The sequence below is a fragment of the Watersipora subatra genome, unplaced genomic scaffold (genome assembly GCF_963576615.1).
Source record: "Watersipora subatra unplaced genomic scaffold, tzWatSuba1.1 SCAFFOLD_378, whole genome shotgun sequence".
Taxonomy (NCBI): domain Eukaryota; kingdom Metazoa; phylum Bryozoa; class Gymnolaemata; order Cheilostomatida; family Watersiporidae; genus Watersipora; species Watersipora subatra.
The window spans coordinates 1-5,000 of NW_027045324.1; the positions used below are offsets into that span (position 1 = coordinate 1).

General features: G+C 62.7%; 1 non-coding gene across 1 annotated transcript; it reads left to right on the forward strand.

Annotated features, from left to right (window-relative positions):
• Positions 1-4,720: 4,720 nt before the first annotated feature.
• On the forward strand, positions 4,721-4,873 carry LOC137410169 (5.8S ribosomal RNA). Its single transcript, XR_010981006.1, has one exon. It is a non-coding gene; the product is annotated as a 5.8S ribosomal RNA (ribosomal RNA).
• The last annotated feature ends 127 nt before the right edge of the window (positions 4,874-5,000 follow it).

A 5,000-nucleotide genomic window follows, 5' to 3' on the forward strand; every position in this document is an offset into this window, starting at 1 on the left:
GGCAGGCAGGCAGGCAGGCAGGCAGGCAGGCAGGCAGGCAGGCAGGCAGGCAGGCAGGCAGGCAGGCAGGCAGGCAGGCAGGCAGGCAGGCAGGCAGGCAGGCAGGCAAAGTCAAAGTCAGACGATGGCAGGCAGGCAGGCAGGCAGGCAGGCAGGCAGGCAGGCTGCAGGCAGGCAGGCAGGCAGGCTGCTCGTCTTGTCGGTCTTCTCAGGAGGCGGACTACCGCGCACTACTAGTAGAGGCCGTCTCGCTCGGCTAGCCGAAGGCTGCTCGTCTTGTCGGTCTTCTCAGGAGGCGAGCTACCGCGTACTACTAGTAGAGGCCGTCTCGCTCGGCTAGCCGAAGGCTGCTCGTCTTGTCGGCCTTCTCAGGAGGCGGACTACCGCGCACTACTAGTAGAGGCCGTCTCGCTCGGCTAGCCGAAGGCTGCTCGTCTTGTCGGTCTTCTCAGGAGGCGAGCTCCCGCGTACTACTAGTAGAGGCCGTCTCGCTCGGCTAGCCGAAGGCTGCTCGTCTTGTCGGCCTTCTCAGGAGGCGGACTACCGCGCACTACTAGTAGAGGCCGTCTCGCTCGGCTAGCCGAAGGCTGCTCGTCTTGTCGGCCTTCTCAGGAGGCGGACTACCGCGCACTACTAGTAGAGGCCGTCTCGCTCGGCTAGCCGAAGGCTGCTCGTCTTGTCGGCCTTCTCAGGAGGCGGACTACCGCGCACTACTAGTAGAGGCCGTCTCGCTCGGCTAGCCGAAGGCTGCTCGTCTTGTCGGCCTTCTCAGGAGGCGGACTACCGCGCACTACTGGTAGAGGCCGTCTCGCTCGGCTAGCCGAAGGCTGCTCGTCTTGTCGGCCTTCTCAGGAGGCGGACTACCGCGCACTACTGGTAGAGGCCGTCTCGCTCGGCTAGCCGAAGGCTGCTCGTCTTGTCGGCCTTCTCAGGAGGCGGACTACCGCGCACTACTGGTAGAGGCCGTCTCGCTCGGCTAGCCGAAGGCTGCTCGTCTTCTCGGTCTTCTCAGGAGGCGGACTACCGCGCACTACTGGTAGAGGCCGTCTCGCTCGGCTAGCCGAAGGCTGCTCGTCTTGTCGGTCTTCTCAGGAGGCGAGCTCCCGCGTACTACTAGTAGTTGCCGTCTCGCTCGGCTAGCCGAAGGCTGCTCGTCTTGTCGGTCTTCTCAGGAGGCGGACTACCGCGCACTACTGGTAGAGGCCGTCTCGCTCGGCTAGCCGAAGGCTGCTCGTCTTGTCGGTCTTCTCAGGAGGCGAACTACCGCGCGCTACTAGTACCCGCGCGCTCCCGCCTTCGCGGGTCGTTCGATTCCATATCCGAGGGCGCGTACGCGAGTACGCGAGTGGGTACCGCCCTCCGGAACTCGAGCGATAAGGGAGCGCCCCCAACCGTCCGAGATCTTCTCGGACATTTCCTTGGCTGACTAGCGACTGGCCGCTCGACGCGTCGGAGTAGCACCTAGTGCGCCGCGCGCCGAAGCCGTCCGCGAGTGCTCGCGAGGCGAGCGAAGGGTCGGGACAGTCGAAACCGTCGCTCGAGCGGTACGACTGACGAGTCGCGAGGGGCGTCCTCTCCTTCGAGAGACGCTCGCTCGGCGTTGAGGTGATCGCGCGAAAGGTGGTGAACATTAGCGACGATCGAGTCGAGCCCGGCGATCGAGGCGCGCGGCCGGGTACCATCGACGACGATCGTCGCGCGACACGCCGACGGCCGTTCTCACGAACGGCGAGACGCGTCGCGACGCGGAGGCCTCGTCGCTAGAGGCGGCGAGCGCCGACAGTCGTCGCGCGCGTCTTACGCACGGGCAGTCGTAAGACGCGAGAGTCGCGCGCGGCTTCGCGAGGAGAGACGAAGCGCGGACGCGTCTGACGCGGACGTGTGCTTCGTACGCTCGCGAGGCGGCGGCGCGCGGCGAGCCTCGAGACGCGAACCTAGATTGCCGCGTCCGTCGACCGAGGCGACGGACGCTAGAGGGCGCGAGGGACCGGCAACCCCTCGCGCCCGACGCCGGCGACGTACGCGTCGACCGAGCTCTATCTGGTTGATCCTGCCAGTAATCATATGCTTGTCTCAAAGATTAAGCCATGCATGTCTAAGTACAAGCCGTGTAGACGGCGAGACTGCGGACGGCTCATTAAATCGGTTATGACTCCACTGGGGACAGACTCACCCGTGGATAACGTGCGGTAACTCCGGTGCTAATACATGCGACAAGGCTCCGACTTCGCCTCCGGGCGTGGGAAGGGCGCACTTATTAGGCGAAAACCAGCGGCTCGTCTCCGGACGAGCCTCGGTGGACGACACCCGAGTAATTGCCGCCGATCGCACGGCCTTCGAGCCGGCGACGCCTACACTGAGTTTCTGATCTATCATGCTGACGACGGTTGGTGCTATGCCAACCGTGGCGTTAACGGATAACAGAGAATCTGGGTTCGATTCTGGAGAGGCCGCATGAGAAACGGCGACCACTTCTAAGGAAGGCAGCAGGCACGCAAATTACCCACTTCGGACACCGAGAGGTAGTGACGAACAATACCGATGCGGCGCGCAAACGCGTCGCCGTAATCGGAATGAGTACACTTCAAATCCTTTAACGAGGATCCACTAGAGGGCAAGCCTGGTGCCAGCAGCCGCGGTAATTCCAGCTCTAGCAGCGTATATTTATATTGCTGCGTTTAAAAAGCTCGTAGTTGAAGCGTCAGACGCGGGAGGGCGGACGGCCGTACCGGTCGCTCTCGCCCGACCGAGCCAGGCGCGGAGGGCGCGCGTCGCTTGCACTTCGCCGTGTGAGCGCGCCGCCGCTGCACGTTCACCTTGAAGAAATTGAACCGCTTAGAGGGGGCGAGCAGCTTGAACAGCTCAGCATGGTATGATGGAAAATGGGCTCGTACTCATTTTGTTGGTTAGAGAGTCGGCGAGCCAATGATTAACAGGGACTGCCGGGGGCATTCGTACTCGGACGGGAGAGGTGAAATTCAAGGATCGTCCGAAGACGCCCTACTGCGAAAGCATTTGCCAAGAATGTTTTCATTAATCAAGAACGAAAGTCAGAGGTGCGAAGGCGATCAGATACCGCCGTAGTTCTGACCGTAAACGTTGCCGACTGGCAATTGGGCGCACTTCTACAGAAGTTGCCGCCAGCAGTATTGCCCGGGAAACCAAAGTCATTGGGTTCCGGGGGGAGTATGGTTGCAAAGCTGAAACTTAAAGGAATTGACGGAAGGGCACCACCAGGAGTGGAGCCTGCGGCTTAATTTGACTCAACACGGGAAACCTCACCCGGCCCGAACACTGTTATGACAGACAGGTTGAGAGCTCTTTCTCGATTCAGTGGTTGGTGGTGCATGGCCGTTCTTAGTTCGTGGAGCGATCTGTCTGGTTAATTCCGATAACGAACGAGACTCTTGCCTGCTAAATAGACGGCGCCGACTACGGACGGCGACCGTTCGCTTCTTAGAGGGACAAGCGGCTTTTAGCCGCGTGAAGCGGAGAGCAATAACAGGTCAGTGATGCCCTCAGATGTTCGGGGCCGCACGCGCGCTACACTGTTCGCATCAGCGTGTTTCTCCCGCGCCGGTCGGCGTGGGCAACCCGTTGAACCGCGAACGTGCTAGGGATCGGAGATTGCAATTGTTCTCCGTGAACGAGGAATTCCTTGTACTGGCGAGTCATCAGCTCGCGGGGAATCTGTCCCTGCCCTTTGTACACACCGCCCGTCGCTACTACCGATTGAGTGGTTTAGTGAGGCTCACGGACCGCGCGCGGCACACGGCGCTCTCGGGCGTCGCGTCGCGAGGCGGAAAGTGAGACGAACTTGATCACTTCTAGGAAGTAAAAGTCGTAACAAGGTTTTCGTAGGTGAACCTGCGTAAGGATCATTGTCGATGATCCGGCCGTCGTTCGAGAACGCGTTCGCGAAAGCGACGCGCTCGAGAACGTCGACCGCGAGCCCGAAGAGAAAAGGAATTGACGGTTAGCGTCGAGGCGTCGACTTCGCGGTCGGCGCCGAGGCGGGAATTGACGGTTAGCGTCGCGGCGTCGACTTCGCGGTCGGCGCCGAGGCGGGAATTGACGGTTAGCGTCGAGGCGTCGACTTCGCGGTCGGCGCCGAGGCGGGAATTGACGGTTAGCGTCGAGGCGTCGACTTCGCGGTCGGCGCCGAGGCGGGAATTGACGGTTAGCGTCGAGGCGTCGACTTCGCGGTCGGCGTCGAGGCGGGAATTGACGGTTAGCGTCGAGGCGTCGACTTCGCGGTCGGCGCCGAGGCGGGAATTGACGGTTAGCGTCGAGGCGTCGACTTCGCGGTCGGCGCCGAGGCGGGAATTGACGGTTAGCGTCGAGGCGTCGACTTCGCGTTCGACGCCGAGGCGGGAATTGACGGCGCGTCGCGACGTCGACTTCGCGGTCGACGTCGAGGCGGGAATTGACGGTTACGCGAAAGGTACGGGTGCGTAGGACCGGGGTGGTCGGTAAAGTCGCGTCGCGCGTTTCGGCGCGCGCCGCGATTATCGCTCGAAGACCTCGTGCGAGCTAGCCGCCGTCGCACGGCGAGCTCGCGAGAGGCGCCCGTACCGAACTGCGCTCGTTCGTCTCGGTTTGACACACACGAGGACCGAAGCGAGGACCGGGCGAGGACTCGCGCGCGCGGGCGGCGCTGCCTGCCGCCCCGAGCGAGTCGAACGCGAACTGAGAGCGTAGCCCCGACTACGCGAAGCACAACTCTGAGCGGTGGATCACTCGGCTCGCACGTCGATGAAGAGCGCAGCCAGCTGCGTTAGGCAATGTGAACTGCAGGACACATCGATCATCGGCATCTCGAACGCACATTGTGGCCTCGGGTCATCCCGAGGCCGCGCCCGTCTGAGGGTCGTCATTCGCCGACCATCGTCGCTCGAGCGCGCCCTCGTCGGCGCCGCTCGCGACGCCCTGGGACGCTGCCGACCGCGCGTCGGCCTCGTCCTCAAGCGTACTACCGGCGCGCTCGCTCCCGAGGGGAG